The sequence below is a fragment of the Mauremys reevesii genome, linkage group 1 (genome assembly GCF_016161935.1).
Source record: "Mauremys reevesii isolate NIE-2019 linkage group 1, ASM1616193v1, whole genome shotgun sequence".
Taxonomy (NCBI): domain Eukaryota; kingdom Metazoa; phylum Chordata; order Testudines; family Geoemydidae; genus Mauremys; species Mauremys reevesii.
Window position 1 is genome coordinate 66054519 of NC_052623.1, and position 16015 is coordinate 66070533.

The 16015-nt window shown below is 42.0% G+C and overlaps 1 protein-coding gene across 15 annotated transcripts in view; it reads left to right on the forward strand.

The window, feature by feature from the left end:
* The window catches only part of ENOX1 (ecto-NOX disulfide-thiol exchanger 1), a 521099-nt gene that overhangs the window by 139702 nt on the left and 365382 nt on the right, over positions 1–16015 (forward strand). Inside the window, exons 1-2 of one of the 15 annotated variants that reach the window (XM_039485234.1) lie at positions 12023–12070; positions 15279–15332. The exons of 13 other annotated variants lie outside the window; for them this stretch is intronic. The gene's annotated coding sequence lies outside the window, so the exon portion shown is untranslated. Of the gene's footprint in view, positions 1–12022; positions 12071–15278; positions 15333–16015 lie in introns of those variants that run through there. One more of the 15 variants, XM_039485241.1, reaches the window with a different exon arrangement.

The window sequence follows — 16015 nt, forward strand, 5'->3', positions numbered from 1 at the left end:
ATCAAGCCAGAGATATTTTGTCAGACCTGTAGCCAGTGAATCACCCTGTGACACTGGCTGACCACGTGCCAGCTCTTGCCAAGGTTTTAGGCCTTAGCCGAGCACTGACAGATTCATTGCTAGAAACCAGTCTGTTTCACATAAGAATGTAAGAACGGCCATCCTGGTCAGACCAAAGGTCTATTTAGCCCAGTATCCTGTCTTCCAACAGTGGCCAATGCCAGGTGCCCCAGAGGGAATGAACAGGTAATCATCAAGTGATCCATTCTCCATCGCTCATTCCCAGCTTCTGCAAACGGAGGCTAGGGATACCATCCCTGCCCATCCTGGCTAATAGCCATTGATGGACCTATCCTCCATGAATTTATCTAGTTCTTTTTTTAACCCTGTTATAGTCTTGGCCTTAACAACATCCTCTGGCAAAGAGTTTCACAGGTTGACTGTGTGTTGTGTGAAGAAATACTTCCTTTTGTTTGTTTTAAACCTGCTGCCTATTAATTTCATTTGTGACCCCTAGTTCTTATGTTATAAGAAGGAGTAAATATCACTTCCTTATTTACTTTCTCCACACCAGTCATGGTTTTATAGACCTCTATCATATCCCCCCATTAGTTGTCTCTTTTCCAAGCTGAAAAGTCCCAATCTTATTAATCTCTCCTCATACGGAAGCCGTTCCATACCCCTCATCATCTTTGTTGCCCTTTTCTGAAGCTTTTCCATTTCCAATATATCTTTTTCGATATGGGGTGACCACATCTGCACACAGTATTCAAGATGTGGGCGTACCATGGATTTATATAGAGACAATATGATATTTTCTGTCTTCTTATCTGTCCCATTCTTAATGACTCATAACATTCTGTTCCCTTTTTTGACTGCCGCTGCACATTGAGTGGATGTTTTCAGAAAACTATCCACAGTGACTCCAAGATCTCTTTTTTGAATAGTAACAACTAATTTAGACCCCATCATTTTATATGTTAATTAAGTTAATTAATCATGAGATTATGTTTTCCATTGTGCATTACTTTGCAATTAATCAACATTGAATTTAATCTGCCATTTTGTTGCCCAGTCACGCAGTTTTGTGAGATCCTTTTGTAGCTCTTTGCAGTCTGCCTTGGACTTAATTATCTCAAGTAGTTTTGTATCATCTGCAAATTTTGCCACCTCACCTGTGTTAGTATGGTTAAAATGGGTATTGGATTTATAATAATGTGTTTAGATTTCATGAAGTGCTTGTAACTTGCTGCATGGATGACTCTCAATTATAATTTCTTTATCAAATGCTATAAGATAATATTTAAGTTTTTGCTTTATGACAGTAAAAAGTATTCGCTCTGAAACTGAGAACCCAGTCAGAAGGGATTGTCTCCTAACCATCAAAAAAGGTCCATCAAAACTAAATGGGCCATTGTGGGACATCTCAATACAAAGACTTTGATTTCCCTGTCATGCCCATGAAGAGGCTACATGCGAAAGGGCTCATCCCCTTAGCTTGAATTCTGGAAGAAGGAAACAAAGATAGCTGTCAAGAAAATTTTTCATCTCTCTTCTGCTGTTTGGACTTTCATGGGGCTGGAGCTACAGAACAGAAGGAGAGATCCCCCTCGGTCAACCTAGGTTAGCCCTAAGGACATTCAGAGCTGACATATTGCTACAACTCTGTCACCTTTTAAAATCATCGACTGTAACTCATTTGTTTATCAATGCTTGCTTGCTTTAACCTTGTAATAACTTTCTCATTTCTTTTTCCTAGTTAATAAATCTTTAGTTAGTTTATTACAGAACTGGTTACAAGTATTGTCTTTGGAGAGAGATCTCAGGTACAGATTGACCTGGGGTAAATGACTGGTCTCTTGGGACTGAGAGCAACCTGAATATTTTGTGATTTTTGGTGTATAGCAGGGGTCGGCAACCTCTGGCACGTGGCTCGCCAGGGTAAGCGGGCCAGTTTGTTTACCTGCCGCGTCGGCAAATTCGGCCAATCACGGCTCCCACTGGCCGCAGTTCGCCGTCCCAGGCCAATGTGAGCTGCGGGAAGCAGTGGGGGCCGAGGGATGTGCTGGCTGCGGCTTCCTGATTGGCCTGGTACAGCGAACTGCGGCCAGTGGGAGCCGCGATTGGCCGAAACTGCCGATGCGACAGGTAAACAAACTGGACCGTCCCGTCAGGGTGCTTACCCTGGCAAGCCACGTGCCAGAGGTTGCTGACCCCTGGTGTATAGCAACCAGCTAGCACTAAGTCCAGCTTGCCTGGGTGGCAAGACATACTGGAGTGCCCAAGGGGACTGTCTGTGAATCCTCAGTAAGACTATTATAGTGCTTCAGGAGTTCTTGTTACTGGGTTGGTAAAATCTAGTGATAGAACAGACAACCAGTTTGGGGTCTGTGCCCTGCTACATGACAGTTTCCCCTGAGCAAAGGTGCTGGAACTAGGGGTGCTAAGGGTGCTGCCACACCCCTGGCTTGAAGTGGTTTCCATTATATACAGGGTTTACAATTTGGTTCAATGGCTCCCAGCACCCTCACTATACAAATTGTTCCAGCATCCCTGCCCCTGAGGTTGACACCCATAGTCATGAGCCACACCAGACAATAAGCAAATGACAGTCCCTAGCCCCTGGGTTAGTATCTAACAGTGAAACTTGAATATTGGCTGATTTTGATCCAATAAGCTAATACTACACTATGTGCACCTAAACCTTTATAACTGAGTGTTTTCTGAAGTCTGGTTACATGGAAGTCCCACAGAAGATGTGCTGTTAAAAGAACAAAAACAAAAACAAAACATTTTTGGCTTCATGTACTATAATGTGTATTTGTTCAAACAAGGAAATGCTTATCTGTTGAAAAGATAGCAGTGATATATTACTTTGGCTTTCATGCTTACCTACTATTTCCTTTTTGGCATTAAATCCTTGGCTGAATCAATTGAGTAGATAGGTCTAGACTCAAAAAAGTTAACTTGATGCCTTTTCCAGCAGAGCTTCTATAACCTGGCGATAAAAAGGAAAATTAGGCATCCAAGGGGCCATCTAGTATAGGTTAGACATCACTGACTAGATAAAGGACTGTAGCGTTTACCTTTTCTTTTTTTAACTGTATTAATTTTCAAAGGGTGTACAGGTCCTCTCCTTTCACTGTCATGAGTGTGACACATTAGATATCAACAGTGTAGCCAACCATCTGTTGAATCTAAATAGCATGCAAATAATTCTTCTTTTCATACTTTTCCTAACTAATTAGGGTAATATTGCATATTCTCTCTTAATCCATCTGAAAAAGGACTAACTCAACAATAACTTTTTAGTATTCAAGTCATTTCTTAAATTCTTTTGTCACTGACTTTAAAGTTCAAGGGCCTGTTTTATTTTGCATCAGACAACAACAATTTCTCTCTGTTGAACACGAAGTATGCAGAACTTGTATTTTCCATTTTAATGACTTATTTTGAGATTCATCGGTCTTTTCCCCCTTGGTGCATACATGGTTTGCAGGACAGGAGTATGCAGCTCAAAAAACAAAACAAATAACAGCAATCAGTTTGAAAAATGGAAAGTAAATAAAACAAAAATTAACAGTATTAGAATATTTGTGTCTAAGATCTAATAATTAGGAACACTTATACCATTACTGGTCAACATACTTGTTGTACAGATAAAACTACACAGGATCTTTTCAGGGGGCAAGACAAAGATGCCACATTTATTATGATAACAATTTGATTTATGACCAATAACTAATATCTTAATCCTTATACACATACATTAAACCTAATACCTATACACACACACATTCCCACACATACACATCCATCAGATGTTCTGCAGCTGCTGCATAGTTACCAGTCCTGAAGATAGCGTAAGTTCATGGCTTGATTTTGCAGCTTGGGTTCGTAGCTTGTGGCGGCTAACTGGCCGGGAAAGCCGGGCACAAGGACGAGCTGGGTCTCTGTTGGACATGTACCGATGTCCTTCCATGTTGGCAGCAGAATGTTACCCTTCAAAGTCTTCCATTCCACCCATCCTTTTTGTAGGCTTTAGTTTGAATCCAGAGTCTATAGGTCTTGTTGTGTCACGCTGCCTCTGGGTTTGGTGATTGATCACCCGTCAATTGCAGGCGTGACTTTCAGCCTGGGACCTGGCTTTGATCTTCCTTCTATTGTACCTTTTCTTTTTAGGGTGGACTCTTCTTACTTTGTTGGGGCTCTTGTCTGCATCTTCAGCCGGTGGGGTTTGAACTTTATTTCATCAGGACAGGCTGGGGCTGGAGGTTGATTCCATCATCCATACATACCTCATTCTTCACACATCTAAACTAACTAATAAGATTACAGCAGGGTTTGCAAAAATGAAGGTTGGAGGAAGCTTTTACAAAATGGAGTGAGCGTTTTAAAATGGGGTTTGAATTACAATATGGCAAACAGTGAACAGAAGTTACATTAATAAAGTGAACAATTAAAAACAATTTCATTTATCAGTTCTACATATCATACTTATTACAGTTATTGCCATATGCTTGCTAAAACTTACTATATAATACAATGTTATGATCCTTAAAATACAGGAAAGTGAAATTCCTGTACATCAACTTTGATCTGACAGGCCAGCTTTTTCATGTGGGATGATTCTATACTCAATTATTTTTTATCTCTTCCTTTCCTATGTATTGTGATATGATTATCAACATAAAGGATAACCATGAGTGAACTCTCCAAAAGAATTACTCTGTTGTTTTTAAGCTGGAGGGAGCATAGTCTAGTGACTAGAACACAGAAATCAGAAGTTCTGGGTTCTCTTCCTTACTCTGCTACTGAGTCACCTAGTGCCTTTCTACAAGTCACATGTCTATGTCTGTGTGTGTCCCAGTTTCCATATCTGTAAAATGGGGATAATTGTACTGATAATGATTATTACAATTATTATTTGTAAATTTAGTATTATTATAAAGTATTCTCTGAAGTGTGATTTTTTTTCTTTTTCCCCTTAAGGCACAATCCTGCATGGTTCTGTAAGATCCTTACAGTAGGTTCCAGTGGACTGCTCCATGCTCCTCAAAGGAACTCCTTTTTAGAGCATGATCCTACAAAGGCAAAAAACCCCTCAACTCCCATTAAAATCAGTGGAAGTTGAGGGCACTCGGCACCTTTCAGGAACTGAGCCCTTCTCAAGTTCAATGCTCTGAGCTAGAGTTTTGGTACATCTTATTTTTTGCTTCTCACTCTAATGAAACGAAAGTAACAGTAGTACTGCCTCATAGAGTTCTTAAATTATTAGGTTTGTGCTGATCTTCTGCCCAAAAGAAAATATTCTGTTTGTAAGAGCTGCCTGACAAAATGTTTTTGGAAATGTGAACTTCCCCACATTGCTTTTGATAAAAAGTATCTCCAGGACCTTAGTATCCATGTCATTGATGTACAGCCAATCGTTTAACAAGGTGCTCTCCCCAGAACTTTCTTAGTCTCTAAAAAACCCTTGTGTGCCTGGGGTGCATTAGCTTACAGAAGGGAGGGAATGGGGAAACTATCAATATATTTTCAAATTTAAATAAAAGGGATTTTCTCTGGATCATAAGAACAAAGGTAGTTCTACTTGGCAAACAAACGTCTGTTAAATGCACTTCACTGGAAATGTTTATAATGTTCTGTGACCTTGCTGTCTTTTTATTGGTGGTTAGCACAAATGGGTACATTCTCCAGAAAAATTACAGCAGTCACTAGTTAATTAAACAAAAGAACAACCTATTGCTGGAAGAGCTCATCTCCTGCCACTGGTGTGGCTGACACCCCAACTTCCTTTCTGCATTACTTCCTGAGCCTGGGGACCTTCCCATATGGGAGGAGCCATGCTGCTTGGGAGCTGTTAGGGTTTGTGCCCTGATACGCTCGCTCACTCGCTGAGCCAGCACTGGCAATCTGTTACAATACATTCTTCCTGAAAAAAAATATTCTGAGTATGTCAATAATGTTCAACCTGGATAGTTTGAAATGGGAATGAAGGAGGCAAAGGCTTTTTTGTGAAGCCCGGGGGCATCATCTTTTGGGAAACCATGTGACATTGGTTGGAATCCGGTCCATTGCACACATGAAGAAATTGCTCTTCCAAATATTGTGATGAGCCTTAAGGGTGAGCCATCTCCGGTAGGTGTAGTTTTTAATAGCATCCTGAAAGTTATCAGAGTCCATCAGTGACAGGGAAATCTCCTCAAGCCACTCTTTACTGTTCCCCCTGAATTTCCTGCAATGTCCCTGTCACAGATCTAGTCAAATGCCCTCTCTCTGACATCACTAGACTACTCTGTAGAGATCTAAATGCTGAATCCCTCATGTGCTTTAAATCTTGGGTGTCTAAACAGAGTCCAGGCGCTGCACCTGGCTTGCAATCTCTAGGCACACTTTTGAGATGCAGATTTTCTGCCTAGCACTCCTCCTGAAAGTTGAGACCTCCGCATCCAACTGCCCAGCCCCTGGGACTCTTCAGGTTCCTCCATAGCTTGAGCACACCCTCACCCAGAACTCCAGCTGTGTAATGTTTGGGATCCTCAGGTTAACTCTTTGAGGGCAAGAGATAGGTGTAACATATCACACAGTCAGACTTTGCACAGGATTCTAAATCACCATTGCTCTTTACTAATAGCACAAAAATACACAGATCTATACAAATATAATAAGCCTTATGTGCATTTCCCTGCCTCAGTTTCCTTACCACTGTGGCACACTCTTTGGGCAGGGATCAGAGTCCGCTGGGGATGTCCTTGATCCTTCTGATACAGGACATAGCTTATTTTCTCAGCCTTGGAGCACCCTCCATCTCTCCCCAGGTCTGCTTGCTTCTACTGATCTTGGTTGGTTCTGCTGCTAATCTGCTCACCCTGCTACAAAAGCATTACCATCTCTTCTCCTCTCCTGCTGAAAATTTCTTGACTGGGTCTGTGAGTCTTCTCTCTGACACTGACAGTCTCTGTGGTTTTTAAAGGCTAGCATCATCAACATCATCTTGGCTTTGTTCTGCATTTGGGGATTTGGTAGGATAAAAATGGACATTTGTTGAATTCTGAGGACCCACCACTGTACGTGGTCTGGTGTTTGATAGCAAGGGTGGAATCCACATAGACATAGAGGTATTAAAAATATAGCAATACCATTAGAACAACTTCATAGCATCATCCAGCATTTCCAAGTTGTACATGCAGATTCCCCAAATCATCAAGCTCTGAGTGACCTTTCTAGCATGTCACACTCTATCTGAAACTTCATTGCAATGAAATCATCAGGGAAACAAAGAAATCTATCCCGGCTAGGTAGCTAGTACTGTGTTACTAAGAGGCAAACATTTTTGGAACATAAAATTTCAGTAGCTCTGTTGTGACCACAACATTATTCTGTCTTTCCTGTCTCTCCGTGTTAAAAGTCTTTTTTCTAAAATGGTCATGAGGAAATGAAATGCTCTGTGATCAGCAGCCTGCCCTTGTATTGACCTCCTTCTAATGGTGACCCTGTGTTTGCTGTCATCATTGGCCACCTGCTTCCCGTCAAAGCATCCTCATGCAAAACACAATCAATTCAGAATAATCGTTGTATATTTGGAAATGACAAAGCAATTCTCAGAGTCCACTGATTAGGTTGTATAGCATCCCTACTGTATGTTGTCTCTGCTGCTTGAAAGGCTCGTAGCTGTTTGGCAAGCTGCAGAAAAAGTGCTTTTATTTTATTCCAGAGCGTTATATTATTTTTCTAGTGGTGTGACTAGTAAAGAAAATACACATAAAGCTAAATAAATTATTTATAGTATTGTGGACACTAACATAAAATGGTTCCAATGATTGTGTACATTCAATTTACGCTAGGTTTTTGGCTCACTCCTTTGTTGCCCAGAAATTTTTTCCTGACTACCAATTATTTTATTACAAGAAAATTGATCCAGGTCTCATACTCAGCTTTGTATAATACTAAGTCTCTATCATTTTACTTGCCATTTCTGAAGGTAGATGGATCTTCCTCATATTTCAGTTGCTGTTTTAACACTGATGATACTTCTAGGGTGACCAGATAGCAAGGGTGAAAAATTGGGGCCGGGGGTAATAGGCACCTATGTAAGACAAAGCCCCAAATATCGGGACTGTCCCTATAAAATCAGGACATCTGGTCACCCTAGATTGTTCTAAGAGAGTGAGCACAGGTGGATTAAAGCAGGATCCGGCTCCTGGGGGCCCCCAGGAACCAGAAAGCCTGGGTTCAAGAGGAGTGTGGGAGGGCATCAGAAGAGGACACTGGAGTCTTTAGAACTAGGGATCCGGAATATCACTGGCACAGCGTGGAGACAGGAGTGCAAGGAGCACTCTTTAGGTTGGACAAGGGGAGCTTTCTTTTGTTTGGGTGCCCATTGGCTGGTTTGGATCCAAGCCCCATTTTCTTTTAAACTAGTGCCGCATGTAACAGTACTTATGAGTCTCATTGAAATTCCTCCCCAAACTCATCTCATCTTTTTTCAATCAGTTTTGCAAAGTGAGCCAGGTTTCAGAGTAAGATCCGCCCTTACAAAATCTGGGGCAATAAGCAGGGGCGGCTCTAGCCATTTTGCCGCCCCAAGCACGGTGGCACGCCACGGGGGGCGCTCTGCCGGTCGCTGGTCCCGCGGCTCCGGTGGACCTCCCACAAACATGCTTGTTGAGGGTCCGCTGGTCCCGCGGCTCCGGTGGACCTCCCTCAGGCGTGCCTGCGGATGCTCCACCGGAGCTGCGGGACCAGTGGACCCTCCGCAGGCATGCCTGCGGGAGGTCCACTGGAGCCGCCTGCCGCCCTCCCAGCGACCGGCAGAGCGCCCCCCGTGGCGTGCCGCCCCAAGCACGCGCTTGGTGTGCTGGGGCCTGGAGCCGCCCCTGGCAATAAGGCATTGTGAATGTGGATCAGTGTAATAAAAAAATCAATATGAAAATCATGTTAAAATGTTCTAAAAAGTGTTTAAAAGGTCTGCATTATGATGAGCAAAATACATTAATGAGCTAGAATGACATATAACATTATTCCAGTTTAAGGGCAGGTCTACACTAAGGGCGGGGGTCGAACTAGGGTACGCAAGTTCAGCTACGTGAATTGTGTAGCTGAATTCGAAGTACCCTAGTTCGAACTACTCACCCGTCCAGACGCCGCGGAATCGAAGTCCGTGGCTCCAAGGTCGACTCCGCCACCGCCGTTTGCAGTGGTGGAGTACCGGAGTCGACCACGGTGCTTCCGGAGTTCGAACTATTGCGTCCAGATTAGACGCGATAGTTCGAACTCCGAGAAGTTGAACTCACCGCGTCGACCCGGCTGGTAAGTGTAGACTAGCCCTAAGAGAGAGAGCAGATGATTACAGTCCCAGAGGTTGAGCCTCTAAGACACCGAGCCAAGCTTCATACTGCTGGAGACTTGCTTGCTTTGGAAATTCAATGGTGACTCATTGTTAAACCATATTGTGTGGTGACGAGACTATTTTAGAAAACATGAAAAGTCCTTTGTATAATAGCCTAGGTGCTTGTAACATTGTTCTGCAAAGACTGTAAAATATACGGACTCCATAGGTAAAGAAATTGCAGGGGAGGAGGGGAAATGGGGGAGGGAAGAACCTCAGAAGAGGGGGCTTCTTTGTGGGTGGGTAACATGCATCTTTCTAATCCTAAAGAAATCCAAAAATACTTTGGTGTGTCCTAATAGTATGGAGAGACTTGGCCAGACATGTAGCTTGAAACTTGGGTCTAGGGAAATATTAAACAGATAACCATTCCCACTGAGGTTAACAAGATTTATAAAAGCGGGGATGTAATCATTTATGTTAAGGGACCCTACATTTTCATGTTGAATGAAAACAGAAGTTTTTCCGTATCTGCTGTTTGTAATCCTGCAGAGCCTAGTATGGAGAGTGTAAAATTCATTAACCAAAACAAATAAATAAAAAAAATAAATAAATCTCCAAACAGTACATAAGAGCTGAGAACACTTTGACTTCATAACATCACTCTAAGAATTACCTCAATGGTCTGTTCCTGCTAATATAATTTACATTGTTTGAAAAGCTGCTACCTCAACACCCTCTGCTGTTAGTGTTCTGGCACATAGTCTAGCAGTGGCTCAAAGGGCAACTTCTCTATTTTCATATGCCAAAAAGAAGAGGCCAGACTTCAGTCCAAAGGGAAAATGTTTTATGAAAATATTGTTTTCTGTAGCATAAGAGAATTGGGGGTGGGGCTGAGGGAGGGAGGAATCACAGGTTTGGAACAAAGTTCAATAATTTATCAGTCCTTTGGGATGCTATGACCAGGATGTAAGAGAATTAAAACTGTAATGGAGGAGACTCCTCAGGGATGTTTCAGAAAGGCATGTTGTTCTTGTAACCTCTTACAGTGGTTTTCTGAAAGAACCAAGCAGGAGCCTTGAGTCAAGATTTCCCTTCTGTGGGTAATGATAAATACATTTTCTAGGAAAAAGTAAAGGAAACGTGTAATAGAGTATGCAGTAGCCATGCCCAGTGGCTAAGGAACTGCTCCAAAAACATACAAGAATAAACCAGTAAACTTCACCAATAACATAGCTCCTGGATCCTTGCTACTATGAGTTAGAGAATACATGAAGTCAGTGTACAGGGGCAGCCCTACCCCAGGTGTCACAATAAAATCTCAGAGTTACAAACTGACCGGTCAACCACACACCTCAACCCAACCAAAAGTACGCAATCAGGCAGCAGCAGAGAGAGAAAAAAAAGAGAGAGCAAATATAGCACAGTATTATGTTAAATGTAAACTACTAAAAAAAAGGGACAGTTTTAAAGAAAAAGATTTGACAAGGTAAGGGAACTGTTTCTGTGCTTGTTTCATTTAAAGTAAGATGGCTAAAAGCAGCATTTTTCTTCTGCATAGTAAAGTTTCAAAGCAGTATTAAGTCAATGTTCAGTTGTAAACTTTTGAAAGAACAACCATAATGGTTTGTTCAGAGATACGAACATTTCAGAGTTATGATCAACCTCCATTCCTGAGATGTTAATAACTCTGAGGTTCTTTTGTATCTTTTTTTAAATCTGTTTATATTGTAGAGCCTCTAGATCAGTGAGGTCTTCAGGTAGCCCCTTGTGAAAGCCCCTAGTGTCACTCCATGGAGAGGATGTAGAACAAATAATCTTGTGGCATTTTCAGTAGTTATTTCCCCCACCCGCTGTGGGTTTTCCTTTGGGAGGAGCACATCAGGCAAAGTATGCTCATTAGTCATCATTAGATTTTCCCTTGTAGAGTATTATGTAGTGTTAAAATTTGAGCCAAATTATGCCCTCATGCATATGCTAGGACTCCACTGATCTTAGTGGGAATTGTATCTGAGGGCAGAATTTGGCCCAGTTTTGTGTATTAGGCACATTTTTCCTCTGGACTTTTATTTTTTTAGAACTGAAAATGACCTCTTTATTGCAGCATTGTTGAAGAGTCTGAAAACATTTACTTTCCTTTTCTTGTATTTGGATTGGACTGCATCGCACTGGTCTTGCTGGTATTTTATTTATGTGTATTATAGTAGCCTCTACAGAGGCAGACCAAGATTGGGACCACATTGTACAACATAGAATAAGAGACAGTTCCTGCCCTGATGTGCTTACAGTCTAAATAGACAAGACAGATAAACGGTTTGGGGGAAAGTATATAACATGTGAGCAGACTGAAAAATGGGATGGTTTGCAAATGTCGACTTAGTGCCACAATTTTTTTTATATATTTAGAGTGGAGATTACCTAAACAGAGAGACAAAGGAAGGCAGAGAGGACCCTGTCGGGGAGGTAAGGGAAAAGTGGGGGAAGAAAGGAAGCGTGGAGAACAGATGGAGTGAGGTTGAAGTGAAATGACTGTGAGGAAAGGGGTGGGAGGGAGTTGGAACAATCAGCACAGTGGAGAGAATGCCCAGAGTAAAATCTGTAAAAACCAGTCAGATGCTGTCTTAAGGCATGCTGCAGCTACTTTTCTCTTCTCTTGCCAGGAGACAAAAGCCCCCTAAGAAAATATGCAGCAGTGAAGACTTGAAACTCAGCTTGGCTTCAGTCCAGTTTCAAATTTGTGTAGGTGTACAAATATTATAGTGTAATTACACATTTGTTTAGCTAAATGGGAACAGTTGTGGGCAGCTAGCTACCCAGTTAACACGGGCAAAATGAGAAGCCACATTTTAATAAGCCCTTTCCCTCACTTAACTTAGATGGAATAATGATCATTTATAGTTTTCACCTGTAACATTACCAAGTACGGGCATATAAATTAGACTGGAGTTTGGTGCAGTCCTCTAGTTGTGCCATTGTTAATTCTTAACGGTTGTTCAGCAAACTTCATGTTTCCTCATAAGGGACTTCAGTAAAGCATTTAAAAATAAATAAGTTTGACATAACCGCTGTATTAAATGGCAAAGACACATGCATTCCAAAGCTGGGTCTGGTTGAAACAATGCAGATGTTGGGGAGGCTTCATTCAGATGGCCGGACCTGAGAGTAAAATAAAAAAAACACAACAAGGGTGAGACAGGCTTTTCCAGTGATTTACTCCCGTGTGTGCTGTGACTGTGATTGTGCTTTTTAAGCACAGCTTATCCGATGGTTATGGATAGAAAAAGAAAGGATTCTGGTATTTCCTCAGAAATAATATGGGGAATAGGACAATTTGAGACATTCTATATCAATTGTTGTGAGTGTATATATATCAAGTAAAGCACTTGAAATACATCAAGATGATGATATAGTATGTGGTATGTACTGTATTAGCATGACCCAAAGATATAAATGGGCAGTGATGTAATATATATACTTTTTCTTTCTTCTAAATTATTTTAATTTCATGTTTATTATTTCTCCCACACATTTGTGTGTCTGTATTGTTTATTTGGACTGTAAGCTGTTAGGGGCAGAACCAACTTATTTCATACAAGTAGAATGCCAGGCACCCTCTTGGGGAGTAATTACATAAAAGCAGTAATAGCCAGGATATTTATGAAAACTATACTCTAAACTTCAGCATAATGTCATTTAAAAAAAAACCTAATCTTTTCTAATAATACTTTGTCCATCTGTAATGCTTTTCATATGAGGATCTCAAAGAACTATCCCAACGTTAGAGTTAGAGCTAAATTTAAATGCATTCCCACATGAATGTATCTTTTTTGGGGGGTAAGATGTTCCAGAGCCAATAAGTAGCCCTGGGAATGGAAACCACAAAAATGAAAAACAGCAGATGTGAAGCCGTGGCTTTTGAGAACACATGGCTTCCGGTGTCGGCACACCAATGTGCTGACTTAATAACGCCAGAAGAACACCCTTCGAGGTCATGGAAAAATAACACCAAAGTCATTTGCTAAAAGAAAAACAAAACCCAGCAACAACCAAACGTGCATTTGTGCACACAGAAGTAGATCCCTAGTAAATATGTTTCTCAATATTGCTTTATGATTTCTCTCTATCCAAATGAATTACTGTGAAGAATCAAAGCAATCTATAGTGTGGGTGCAATTTTTTTGAGAGAGAAAGAGAAAGCAAGCTTCACACTTGTACATCTGGGTTATTTGCACTGACAGGAGGGAAAAGGGTAGTGGTGGCACCCACAAGGTACAAAACTTCAAGCAGTAATTCCCTTCAAAAGTAATAATTACTAGAAATTTTAATCCAATTACACTAGCTGGCCTGTGAATTAGCAGGCTTTCATTCTGCTGGTATTGTGTGGAATATTAGTTGAGCTATGCAGCTGAATAACTTGAGGATTTAATTATGACCGTTACTGGTGTTTTTCAGAACATCAAAGACCTAGCTAGCAGATTATGAAGCCAGATGTATTACATGAAGTAAAAGTTGATCACAATTTTCTGGATATTTGTATCATGTATTAGGCAAAGGTGTAATTCAATGCTTATTGCAAGAAAATGTTATAGCTTTTTATGACAGTTGCCTTTATCTGCTGAAATTTGAATTTGCCCTTAAGAGAACTAGTGAAAAAGAAGCAGTCGTTTTTAATTAGTCCAGTACAATCTTGTTAGACTCAAAAGTTTGTGGTCCTGATGCACTAAAGCAAGAAGTAAATTGGTTTTATTTAAGACTCAGGATTTTCTAAATGATGCAACCTGAGTAGAAGTTTTTCTTCAGAATTAATTTGGGATTCAAAAGCAATGTAAATATCTCTTTTAAATCCCTGTTCTGAAGTAGGGATGTTGAGAGACACTGATGATTAGCTATAACATAAGCACAGGTATTTCTGTCAGTGGGTTGACAGGTAGGGTTGCCAACTTTCTAATTGCACAAAACCGAACATCCTTTTCCCGCTCCTTCCCCAAGCCCCCTCCCCTTTTATGAAGACCCACCCTTCTCCGAGGCCCCACCCCCCACTCTCTCCATCCCGAGCCCCTCCGTCACTCACTCTCCCCCACCCTCATTCACTTTCACTGGGCTGGGGCAGGGGGTTGGGGTACAGAAGGGGGTGAGGGCTCTGGCTGGGGATGTGGGCCCTGGGGTGGGGGCCTGAAATCAGGGGTTCAGGGTTTGGGAGGGGGCTCTGGGCTGGGGCAGGGGGTTGGGGTAGAGAAGAGGGTGAGGGGTGTGGGCCCTGGGGTGGGGCCAGGGATGAGAGGCTTGGGGTGCAGGAGAGGACTCAGGGATGGGGCAGGTGGTTGGGGTGCGGAAGGAAGTGTGGGCTCTGGGAGAGAGTTTGGCTGCAGGAGGGGGCTCAGGGCTGGGGTTGGGGTGCAGGAGGGAGCACGGGGTGTGGGGTGCAGGCTCCAGCCAGGAGGTGCTTACCTCAGGCCTTCCGGGTCCATGGTGCAGCAGAGCTAAGGCAGGCTTCCTGCCTGCCCTGGCTCTGTGTAGCTCCCGGAAGTGGCCAGCATGTCTGGCTCCTAGGCAGAGTGATGGCCAGGCAGCTCTGCATGGTGTGGCTGCCTGCACCCACAGGCGCCGCCCACCGCAGCTCCCATTGCCGCAGTTCCCAGCCAATAGGAGCCACAGAGCTGGCGCTCGGGGCAGGGGCAGCGTGTGGGGCTTCCCTGATTGCCCCTGCACCTAGGGGCCACAGGGACATGCCGGCCACTTCCGGGAGCTGTGCGGAGCTGTGCTGACTGGAGTGCTGACTGGAGCCACCAGGTCGAAAACCAGAGGCCTGGCAACCCTGTTGACGGTATCCTGCTTTTTTGAAAAATAATACATTTTTATATGGTTTCTTTATTATTATCAACTAGAAGCTACTCATGAAATGTTTAGACTTTTATAGGAGTAATAGTAGATCTCATATCTTCTGTAGACTGCAGCCAGTAGAGAGTGACAGTGATACACAGGACTGTCAGAGGCCGGAGAGGTAAATGTGTATTATATAGTAGATAATGTCTTTCAGTTGACCTTACAATGTGTTAAATTCTGATATTATAATAACTGATAATATACTAAACCAGACATATTATCCTGAAATTATAAGACCACTACTACCAACCAGCATAATAATCATGTTTCAGCTATTTAGAATCAAAATTATACACCAAATTCATTGGTGGTATAAGTGTGTGAAAGACCATTGACGTCAGTGGAGCTTATCCCATTTACAGCAGCAGAAAAATTGGCTCGATTAGGACTTTAAATGTATTTCCCTTTGTTCCTCATATCTTCCCTTCTATTGATACAGACTGGTATAAATCCAATGTAGTATATGATACAGATTGGCACGGGAATATTGTATAGATTAGTATAGCTCCATTTTCCTCAAAAGTGCTGAATTCATCACATCTTTCCAACAGCCCTAAATAAAAGTGATTTAGTTTATATCCATAAGAACTTCTGTGAACAGCTGTAAAAACAATTTGTACAAGCTTTTAAAGAAAAGCATAATGTGTTAGGAGAAGTATGTTTCCTAAAGATAGCTGAGAGTTACAGTACAATAGATATTTCTTCTATGATTTGCCATGAAGGGGTTGTATTAATTGTAACAGACAGTTGTGAAAAATGTCCCTTTATATGCTAGTACTGCTGGAAAAATTCTGTAGGGAA